We start from the raw sequence: 11,829 nt of genomic DNA, 5'->3' as shown, positions 1-11,829 counted from the left end.
TTCCTTCTTTCCTTCTTTCCTTCTTTCCTTCTTTCCTTCTTTCCTTCCTTCCTTCCTTCCTTCCTTCCTTCCTTCCTTCCTTCCTTCCTTCCTTCCTTCTTTTTTAATACTTTAAGTTCTGGGATACATGTGCAGAATGTGCAGATTTGTTACATAGGTATACATGTGCCATGGTGGTTTGCTGTACCCATCAACCCATCATCTACATTAAGTATTTCTCCTAATGCTATCCTCCCTTAGCCTCCCTACCCCGTGAAAGGCCCCGGTATGTGTTGTTCCCCTTCATGTGTCCATGTGTTCTCACTGTTCAGCTTCCCACTTATGAGTGAGAACATGTGTTGTTTGGTTTTCTGTTCCTGTGTTAGTTTGCTGAGAATGATGGTTTCCAGCTTCACACATGTGCCTGCAAAGGACATGAACTCATCCTTTTTTATGGCTGCATATTATTCTATGGTGTATATGTGCCACATTTTCTTCATCCAGTCTATCCTTGATGGACATTTGGGTTGGTTCCAAGTCTTTGCTATTGTGAACAGTACCACAATAAACACGTGTGCATGTGTCTTTATAGTAGAATGATGTATAATGCTTTGGGTATATGCCCAGTAATGGGATTGCTGGGTCAAATGGTGTCTGGTTCTAGATCCTTGAGGAATTGCACACTGTCTGCCGCAATGCTTAAACTAATTTACACTCGCACCAACAGTGTAAAAGTGTTCCTATTTCTCCACATCCTCTCCAGCATCTGTTGTTTCCTTACTTTTGTGTTTTTGTTTTTGTTTTTGTATTTTTGAGATGGAGTCTCGCTTTGTAGCCCAGGCTGGAGTGCAGTGGCGTGATCTCGGCTCACTGCAACCTCCGCCTCCTGTGTTCACACCATTCTGCCTCAGCCTCCTGAGCAGCTGGGACTACGGGCGCCTGCCACCATGCCCTGCTAAATTTTTTTGTGTATTTTTAGTAGAGACAGGGTTTCACCATGTTAGCCAGGATGGTCTCGACCTCCTTACCTCATGATCTGCCCGCCTCGGACTCCCAAAGTGCTGGGATTACAGGCATGAGCCACCGTGCCCGGCCAGTACCTAGTTTATTGAAAGTTTTTAGCATGAAGGGGTGTTGAATTTTATTGAAGGCCTTTTCTGTGTCTGTTGAGATAATCGTGTGGTTTTTGTCATTGGTTCTGTTTATGTGATGGATTATGTTTATTGATTTGTATATGTTGAACCAGGCTTGTATCCCAGGGATGAAACTGAGTTGATCGTGGTGGATAAGCTTTTTGATGTTCTGCTGGATTCGGTTTGCCAGTATTTTACAGAGGATTTTCACATAAATGTTCATCAGGGATATTGGCCTGAAATTTTCTTTTTTTTGTTGTGTCTCTGCCAAGTTTTGGTATCAGGATGATGCTGTCCTCATAAAATGAATTATGGAGAAATCCTTCTTTTTCTATTGATTGGAATCGTTTCAGAAGGAATGGTACCAGCTCTTCTTTGTGCCTCTGGGTAGAATGTGGCTGTGAATCCGTCTGGTCCAAAAAGAGCTTTTCCCTACTCACCCTACACATCTCTGGTCCCACTTTGTCATGAGCTACTTTTTTTTTCCAGTTTATATCATATTACTTATGTGGACTTTTGTTCCTTGGTTGTTTCATAGATGTTTTGTTTCTTTAACTAGAGTGTTTTCCTTGGCATGTAACCCTATAAGACCTGGGCATGTGAGATATGCTTAGATCATGTTGTCACTGAGGGTACCACAAGCTTCTGCACTATGGGCCTCCGTTTTGATTGTTTCAGGGCCTGTGCTAGGGAGAAGTGATGGAGGTATAGCCTTCAGTCTTATGTCTTCAATTACCTATCTTAATAGAAGAGTCTTTATTCTCCTGTATTTTCCATAGAATGGTACATTGACAGCCTAACCGTGTTACTTGTTGATTGAAAATCTTCAGAGGCCCCTTATTGCCAGAGATAAAGTCAAATATTGTTTGGAATGACATGAAAGATATTCTGTATTCTTGAACTTCATGATCTACTACTCCTTCCTGCCCTACTACTCCTTTCTGCCCTACTATTCCTTCCTGCCAAATTTTTCTCCCAGTAGTGCTGCATTGTTTGTCATTGCTCACATGGTACAAGCCATTTCATTCTTTAGAGATTTAACATGGCACTTTCACAGTTGGGTATGCCAGTTTCCTCCTTTCTTGCCTGGGTAACATAGGCAGATCCTTCAAAATCCAGATCGGCTAGCTTTTTTAGGACACAGAAAAGTCCCCTTTTGTGCTCATACTGTGTCCCATGTATACTCATCATTGCTTTTAACACTTCTCATTGATTCATTCCTCAAGCTTAGTTTGAATACCTCCTGCCTGCTAGACATTGTCATCTGTGCTGGAAAGACTGCACTGGCAAAACCAGATAGTTTCCTTTATACAGAAAATGTATTCTAGAAAATATTTACACAAACATATTTTTTTGTTTTTCTTTTCTTTTTTTTTTTTTTTTTTGAGACAGAGTCTTGCTGTGTTGCCCAGGCTGGAGTACAGTGGCGTGATCTCGACTCACTGCAAGCTCTACCTTCTGGGTTCACGCCATTCTCCTGCCTCAGCCTCCTGAGTAGCTGGGACTACAGGTGCCTGCCACCACGCCTGGCTAATTTTCTTTCTTTCTTTCTTTCTTTTGTATTTTTAGTAGAAACGGGGTTTCACCTTGTTAGCCAGGATGGTCTCGATCTCCTGACCTCGTGATCCACCCAGCCCGGCCTCCCAAAGTGCTGGGATTACAGGCATGAGCCACCGCGCCCAGCCTACACAAACACATTCTTAAATGACAAATGTGAAAAGTGCTGTGAAACACAACAATGTGAACACCGAGCCTGCTATAGGTAAGTCAAGGAATCTTTCTACCATGGAGGGGTCATGTAAGCTGCCCCTGGAGGGCTGAGCTACACTCACCCAGGTGAAGACAGAAGGGGAAGAATGATTTATTGAAATAATTGGTTTACCCACCTGTGGCCTCATTCAGAGCTTAAGTCATGTCAGGAGAGATTATGTATTGCATTTTTGTATCTCCAGAACCTAGTGCAGTGCATGGAACGTTTATCAGTGTCTTTTGAACAGAACAAAACTGCCGAACGATTGTTCAAAGTATGAGGTCTTGTCAATGAGTACCATAAAAGCTGGCTATTTGTAGTCCCTGCTACAAGGGAGGAGGAACTCCTGTCATTTCTTTACTTCTTGGAACCCTCTTGGATTTCCTTTATTCAAATTGTCATTTTCTCTCTCTATTCTTACGACACTGGATTTCTCAGAAGAGCTTCCAAGACTCTTCCCACAATTACTGTGGGACAACAGTAAATAGTCTGCAATTTTCAAGGGCTCAGTATCTTTTAGTCCTAAAAATGGCTGTATGTTGACCTTTTGCCACCCAGCTGTGGGGTGATGGAAACTGGGGGACCCAATCTGAGAGTAAAGTGCCTTGTGATCCTGGATTTCAAGAATGAGCCGAATGTATATTCTTGTCAGTTCATGATGGTGACTTGTTTCTGAAACTCTCTGCAGTGGTAATAGACTGAGTATTCTTAGGACTGTGCAAAGAGAACTTTGAAGAGTCCTTTAATTTGTCTTCTTAAGTTGACATAGCTGTTTATTTTCTATTTAGTTCTATCTATTCTTTTTTAATATTAAAAGAGAAATTTATTTTTAATACGATTAAAATCTTAAAAATATAAAGTAAGAAATTTCTTATTTCTAGCCTGTTTTCAGCTAACAGTGAATAAATTTATTTTGGCTCATGCTCAAATAAAATACACAACTTGTGGCTACTATCCTTGTTCTAACCCTCTTTGCAGCCTTGAAGATAGTTTCCCTCACCAAGAACAATCATCCCCATTATTTAAGCATTTTACCCAACCCTATTGAGCTTTTTTGTCTTAGTCCCTAAACTAAATGTTTAAAAAGTAGGTTAAATTTCAAAACTGACCACAGGTCAATTTGAGAACGAGATGCAAAGTTGAGCATATGTCTCTGAAGTCCTAAATAGCTTTCCAACTTGTTCTTTCAGGCTGGCAGGAGGGATTCTGGGTTGAAGCCATGGATTGGTACAAACATTTCTGGAGAAATATACACCACGACTTGCACATTTTGGAATAACAACAATCATGTTTTCCCAATAGCATATAATCTCAAATTCTTCTCTCCGGGAGGGAAAAAGGCATAAGCCATCCCATCTGGCAATGGCTAGATTAGTTTCACACTGGAAAACTGCTGTAGAGGGTAGATGGGTCACTCTAAAGTGATGGAACCACAGTAAAGATTCAAGAAACAAAATAATAATTGCAATTAAAAATGAAACACTGCCACATTCTTGAGCTGCCATCTAGGGCTTTAGTGGTTTGGTTATTTGTATCTCCATTACTTCTACACTCTGGATACAGAGATTCCAGGGATTAGTGGGTGAGCAATCAAGTTTCATTGTAGCACAATGAGAAATGCAAACAGCATTACGATTTTTTTTTTTTTTTTGCTTTTATTTTTTATTTATTTATTTTTTTTATTATACTTTAAGTTCTAGGGTACATGTGCATAACGTGCAGGTTACATATGTATACATGTGCCATGTTGGTGTGCTGCACCCATCAACTCGTCAGCACCCATCAATTCATCATTTATATCAGGTATAACTCCCCAATGCAATCCCTCCCCCCTCCCCCCTCCCCATGATAGGCCCCAGTGTGTGTTTGAGGCAGAACAAAACCAAGCTCTTTGTAATTCATGTCAGCATAGAAACAGTGTAACCAAAAAATATAGAAATAGTCTTGTGTTTGCGAATAAAGGATGGTAGTGGGATGGATTGTTTTGTGTAATGGATTGATTTGCGACGTGTCCTTTTTTTTCCCTTTTTTTTTTTTTTTTTGAGATGGAGTCTCTCTCTCCAGGTTGGAGTATGGTGGTGTGATCTTGGCTCACTGCAATCTCTGCCTCCTGGGTTCAAGCGATTCTCCTGCCTCAGCCTCCTCTGAGTAGCTAGGATACACACACGTGCCACCACACCCAGCTAATTTTTGTGTTTGTAGTAGAGATGGGGTTTCACCATGTTGGCCAGGATGGTCTCTATCTCCTGACCTCATGATCTGCTCGCCTCGGCCTCCCAAAGTGCTGGGATTACAGGTGTGAGTCATCCTGCCCAGTAATACTTACTCTTATTGTGTCTGTTTTGAACCTCTTACAAAGTTTCTGTCTATAGGAAATTTATTGTCACTAATACTTTATGGAATTGGCTCTTATATTGGTATATTGCTTGACTTTTTTCTATGTTTTAAATAATCTAAGAAGGAGACACTGAAAACAAGCTTCTCAGTTTCAGTTTTTAGTTTTGCCACTGAGTGCATTGCCTTAATACAATTGTGTTGACTTGTGAGTTCATTCCATTTCACTTACCGTTTGCAATGTGGAAGTAAAATAGGGATACATAAATAACTCAAAACTTAATTACTTATGTTAGGATGGAAAATACATGATTTAACACACACATCAGGGGAAAAACAAGGTTCAAGTAATAAATATGTTTATGATTAATGACCAGAGGAAATTCCATAGCAGGCACATCCAGGCACAACTCACACACAAGGTATGCCACTGATAATCCTGCACATCCTTCCCCCTCCATCTCTCCCTCAGCCTCCATTCAAATGCACATTCCTCCAAACAGAGTATACACACAAACACGGGACAAAATTGATGAAGAAATCTCATGTCAGTTAAATGCCAGATTTTGATGAGAAAGGTTATTGGATAAGCTACGAATCTCTAAGTCAGATTACTGTAAATTGGGAGGGGTGGGGAGGGCATATTGTTAGAATTGAAACTTAGAGCCTCACAAAACATGATGTGTGAGGTATCTTTCCTATAGTGATTTATATTTGTGAACAAAGTTTTATTTCTATACAATATATTGTTGGCAATTGGTATAGTCATTTAATTTTATGACAGTGTATTTTAGGAATAAATGCATTCCCCAAAGGGGCATTGACATCTAATTAGCAGTAGAAATGATGTCACTGCTATAAGGAAATCCAAAGTGGCTAAGATTCCAGAGAGTCTTGTAGAGGTCTACAGCCTATGGATTTTTAAACACTGCTACAGGATAAAGGTGGGGTGGGGGAGCGGTACAAAAAGAACAAAAGCAAATGTACATGATTTAGACATTCTGAAACATGATTTGAGCAACTGGAAGTAGAAACCGAAAGCTTTCTCAAATATGTTTTAAGTAAACTGTCAGCTTACAAAAGAATATTTTTTAACTTTGACCAGCAATGTAAAACTTTTAAAATATGTATAACAATCTTAAATATATAATCAGTTTATACAGAAAAATAGGCCAGGTGTGTTGGCTCATGCCTGTAACCCCAGCACTTTGGGAAGCTGAGGTGGGAGGACTGCTTGAGCCCAGGAGTTTGAGACCAGCCTGGGCAGCATGGTGAGACCCTATCTCTACAAAAAATTTAAAAATTAGTCAGGCATGATAGCATGAGCCTGTAGTCCCAGGTACTCCCAAAAATCAATAATAAGACTTGGTCAGCTCAAGAGGAAATTCCAAAGAAAGGGATTTGATAATTAAATCATGAGATGTGTCTTGTACCGCCTGGCATTAACCTTCTGGGAGGCAGCAGGAAGGAGATAATCTTAGCCAATGTCTCTAATCAGCAAAAAAAAAAAAAAAAAAAGCAAAACAAACAAAACACACACACACCCACCCACACACACAAAACCCAGAGAAGATAAAATAGTTTGGGTAGAACTCTATAGTAGTTCTCTCTGATTGATATGGGCTTCCTATGTTTGATTCAGTTGTAGGAATCCTATCAGTGAAAATTAGTTAGGCAGGAGCTTGCACTGTCAGCCATGACCCACTATTGCCTTCTACCACACTGTAATTACATGTCCGCTCAAAAGGGATTAAGACCTCCACAAATACCAAAGTGTACTGAAGGTAAATTGAAAACCATGTGGGAAACAAAATGCAGTTTAAAAAGCTTCACAAAATCAGCAACCTTAAACAGAAGAATTACCATTTTGTCCCAGATAAAGTCTCAGGATGCCCATCAAAAGCAGTCCTCTGAGTATTTCAGGGTCTCAAATTATATTAGCGGGAAGGAGGCAAAACAATTCTATTTGGACTTGCACTGAACAAAAGTTTAATTTGAGATAAATTCCATAATTTACCTAGGAATCGGTGTCTTTTTTTTACATTTTTGTTTTTTTGTTTTGTTTGGGTTTTTTTTTGTTTTTTTTTTGAGGCAGGGTCTTGCTCTGTCAGTCAGGCTGCAGTACAGTGACGCAATCATGACTCACTGAAGCCTCGACCTCCCAGGCTCAGGCGATCCTCCCACCTTGGCATCCTGAGTGGCTGGAAGTAGAGGCACATACCACCACCCCTGGCTAATTTTTCATCTTTCTTAGAGGGTCTTGCCATGTTGCCCAGCCTGGCCTCAATATTCCTAGGCTGAAGCAATCATCCTGTCTTGGCCTCCCAAAGTGCTGGGATTACAGGTATGAGCCATTGTGCCAGCCTATTTACAATATTTTTGAAGTCATAGCTTTGAAAGAGTTTAGAAGTGTTATCACTATCTAATTCTACCCGTGCTCATTGTGAACAAAAGTTCTGTGTTTTGGGTCCTGTACGTGACAGAAGATAAATACTAAGTGTATCAGCAGAGGGTGGAAGAAGTGAAATTCCATGAATGCACCCTAGCTGCAACAGAAATCCATCTATTCTCATCTTTTTTCAACTCTGTAAAAAGAAGGAAGACTGTTTCACAATCATGGATGAGTAGCTGATCACAGCTTTCATAAACTATGCATATACAATTAAATCAAAGAACCAGTCTCTTGTTCCAAACATTTCAACAGCAAAAGACCTTCCCAAAGCCAGCCATTTAAAAAGTAAAATGTTGCCTAGAAAATAATTATTGGAATCAATAAACAATTTAGGAGTGGAAAAAAGCAAGAAAAAGCCATCATCAGTGTGTGTAAGAGTACAAAGTCCTGGATTTCCAAGCTGACTTAGGTTAATTGTCCCAGGTTTCAAGAAGGATTCACTGTATACTGGTGGCAGCTTTATTCTTAACAGGACAAATCAAACTTGGGGTCTGGGAATCATAGCAAAATACTATGAACGTTATCATGCCCTGGAAAAGAGGAGCTGCTTCTGTGATGATCAAAGAGTGTGGCTCAGATAGGACTGCCTGTAAGGGTGATTTCCACCTCAATGGCTCTATTTGGGAGAGGGCATTGCCCAGAACTCAATAAGGCAGGTTGCAATTGCTCGAAGAACAGATTTAGATTCCACTATATTATTTTATGAATATTAAGTAATAATCATTTGGTGAGTCAAGCAAGTGCAAATAGTGCACATTGGAGTGTATTCTTTTGGGTGGCTACTTTTGAGTATGGATTTGTCTGCTTTTTCTTGCCATGAATTTATTTCGTTTTTAATTTTTTTATGATACTCTTTTTTACCTTATTAGTTGTTCAAACCCCAAGTCCATTCCATTGTGAGATATCTATATAACCCAGCAGCAGAGGAGAATTGAGGATACTCTGCTGTCTTCTGATTTCCCCATGGCACTGGTGATTCATCTTTCTTTACTTATTTTGACTTTTAATAACTGCAAAGAACCCTTAAGTGGCCTAATTTAAAAAGAATTAGCCCAGCCCTGGCAGAAGGCAATGCATACTTAGAGATCTCTCCCGAGACATAAAATGTTTCCTGCTAAATTGAATTCAGTTGATTTGTATGAAAACAAGTTCACAGGGCCTAAGAATTTATCTGGGAAGCAATAAACAATGGGGAGCATCAAGTGTAACCAGTGCTTCCAAACGTGGGGTCACTGGTTCATGTGGCGCCAGTGGGGTGAGCGAAGGGTCATGACACATTTAAAAGAATCACCGGGCCGGGCGCAGTGGCTCACACCTGTAATCCTAGCACTTTGGGAGGCTGAGGCGGGTGGATCACGAGGTCAGGAGATCAATACCGTCCTGGCTAACAAGGTGAAACCCCGTCTCCACTAAAAATACAAAAAATTATCCTGGCATGGTGGCGGATGCCTGTAGTCCCAGCTACTTGGCAGGCTGAAGCAGGAGAATCACTTGAACCCAGGAGGCGGAGTTTGCAGTGAGCCGAGATCATGCCACTGCACTCCAGCCTGGGCGACAGAGCGAGACTCCGAAAAAAAAAAAAAAAAAAAATCACCAAAGTTTGGAAGAGTGGTCACATAGGCTTCTGATGTGTCACTTATTTTATGACAAGCACCAAGCTGTGCCCACATCAGTTGATGCCAAGGAGATAAACAGCGGGATGGAAGAGCATGGATGTCACAGGGGGGTTCAGAGGGAGTTTGGGCCTTAGTTTGCTCTCCTTTCAAGGGAGACCATCTACCATGAGTGGGTAACACCTGCCAGAAGAATGCCAAAGGAAAATTAGGCTACTGGGCAGCCACTTGCAACCAAAATAAACAGAACAGGACACTTCCTCCCTGAAGAACATGTGGAGCATTTTTGTGATCACTCAGAGTTAGCATCAGAGGACAGGATGATACCATAAAACAAGTTGTTGTTATAATTGAAAATCAAAAGCCGACATCCCCGAATTGAATAACGTCACTCTTTGCTCTATTCTTAGGTGCTGTGGTGAGTGGATACTGAACCTGCAATGGTGTTTTGCTCACAGTTGAGTGATGGGAGGGAAGCATTAGAAAATCAATGCTCTAAATAATTGTGAAGAAAGAAAAGTGAGGATGGTCTTAGTAGCACTCATGGGGGTCTAAAACAGCACCTCACATGAAATAGGCACAACAAATAATTGTACATAGTAGATACCCAGTAAATACTTTCTTGATTAATAACTGAATGGATAACAGGCTTCAGTGTGGGGAGGATCTCCCCTTAGGAGATGGCTTTTTTCCCTCCTCCAGAAGGAAACGGTGAGCAAGAGGAATACAGAGTGACAGACACACATGAGTTCATGCACTCATTCAACACATATTATTAACAGCCTTTTATGTGCTTGGCACTATTCTAGGCCCTGGGGATAAAGAGATAAACCAGAAACAAAATTCCCTAACTTCGTGGAATATGCATTCTAGTGAGTAAGACCAATCATACAAAAGAGAGCACGTATCTGTATATGTTGACTAGCATTGAAGATTTGGAAGAAGATCAAGGCTGAGTCAGGAGATAATGGGTGATTAGCATATGGTGGCATTTTTATGGCCTGAACAGGAAAGTTAGTGATCATTTGAAATCAGGATCCGGAGGTGACATCTGAGAAAAATAAAATAAAAATGAGAGAATGACCATGGAGATACCTATGGAAACAATGTTCCTGGCAGGGGAAATAGCAAGGTAAAGGCCAAGAGGCAGGATTGAGCTTGGCGAGCATGTTCTGGCCTACAGGAACTCCAGGTTGGTTGAGAGGAGTGCAGGAGGGAGGCAGTGGAGAGGAGGGAGTTGGAGAGACAGGCAGGGGTTGGTCATGCACAGGCAAGGCTGGCTACGTTATTTAGGAGTCTCAGTGCAAAATGAAAATGTGAGGCCCCTTGTTCAAAGAGCAATTAAAAATGGCTGTAAAAGTTACTAAAATATAAAACTTTTTTTTGTTTTTCAGTCTCTCCCTTGTTGTCATTTTATTTGCTATTTATGTCTTACTCCCTTGGGTTTGGGAATATTCACGGGGGAGTACAGACCCTCAAGGGCACCTGGGGTCCCTGCTTTGCTACTTAGTGTATGCAAAATCCCCTGGCTTCATGGACAAAGCAGGATTCCTCCTCCTGCCAGCCACTGGGCCACCAACCTGTCCTACTTGGCTACAGGGAGAGGAAGTCAGTCTCCCCTTCCCATGGACCCTCCCCACCCAAAGTGATGGGTGGCACCCCCAGAATTGCAACAGCTGTGTTGGGATGTGCTAGTTACCTGGATTAGGGGAGTAAGGGGCTTGCCCTGCTGCCTACCCCACTCTACCGCCCGATTGCCTGTCAAAGTGTCGTGGTTGTCTGGCCTGTCCAGGTCCATTTTGGGTGCAAGTGATCAGCTGCCATGTGTCAGAAGGGGAGGCCAGGTAGGGCCCAGGATGCCAGGGAGTAGAGAGCAGATGGCCAAAACCCATCCTGGGAAGGAAGAGAAGAGGAGGGAGGCAGGATTGCCCATGAGCTGAGGCTCCAAGCCTTGAGTGCATGCTCCATTGTTCCACTATATTTCATTTACAGAGCTCAAATTAAGAGATAAATTATTAAGAATTTGAAGTTATCAATTGTAGAGCATTAAGTACCAAGCACAGGACTCTTCTGGCACATGGCCTTGAGTGATTGTACTGGTCAAACGTCCATGCAGCATGGCATAGGTTATGGCAAAGGCTCTGAGCTTTATTTTAAGTGTGAGATGGATAGATGGGGAATGGGTGGTTGAGGGGAATGGCAGGGAAAATGGTCTGACCAGTGTTTTAAAGAAATTGTCTGGCCTGGCACAGTGGCTTACACCTGTAATCCCAGCACTTTGGGAGGCCAAGGCGGGCAGATCGCCTGAGGTCAGGAGTTTGCGACCAGTCTGGCCAACATGATGAAACCCTATCTCTACTGAAAACACAAAAATTAGCCTCGCATGGTGGTGCATGTCTGTAATCCCAGCTACTCGGGAGACTGAGGCAGGAGAATCGCTTGAACCCAGGAGGCAGAGGATTGCGGTGAGCTGAGATCATGCCACCACATTCCAGCCTGGGCGACAGAGCAAGACTCCCTCAGATAGATAGATAGATAGATAGATAGATAGATAGATAGATAGATAGA

The sequence above is a fragment of the Piliocolobus tephrosceles genome, chromosome 6 (genome assembly GCF_002776525.5).
Source record: "Piliocolobus tephrosceles isolate RC106 chromosome 6, ASM277652v3, whole genome shotgun sequence".
Lineage (NCBI taxonomy): Eukaryota > Metazoa > Chordata > Mammalia > Primates > Cercopithecidae > Piliocolobus > Piliocolobus tephrosceles.
This window is presented reverse-complemented; position numbering follows the sequence as displayed.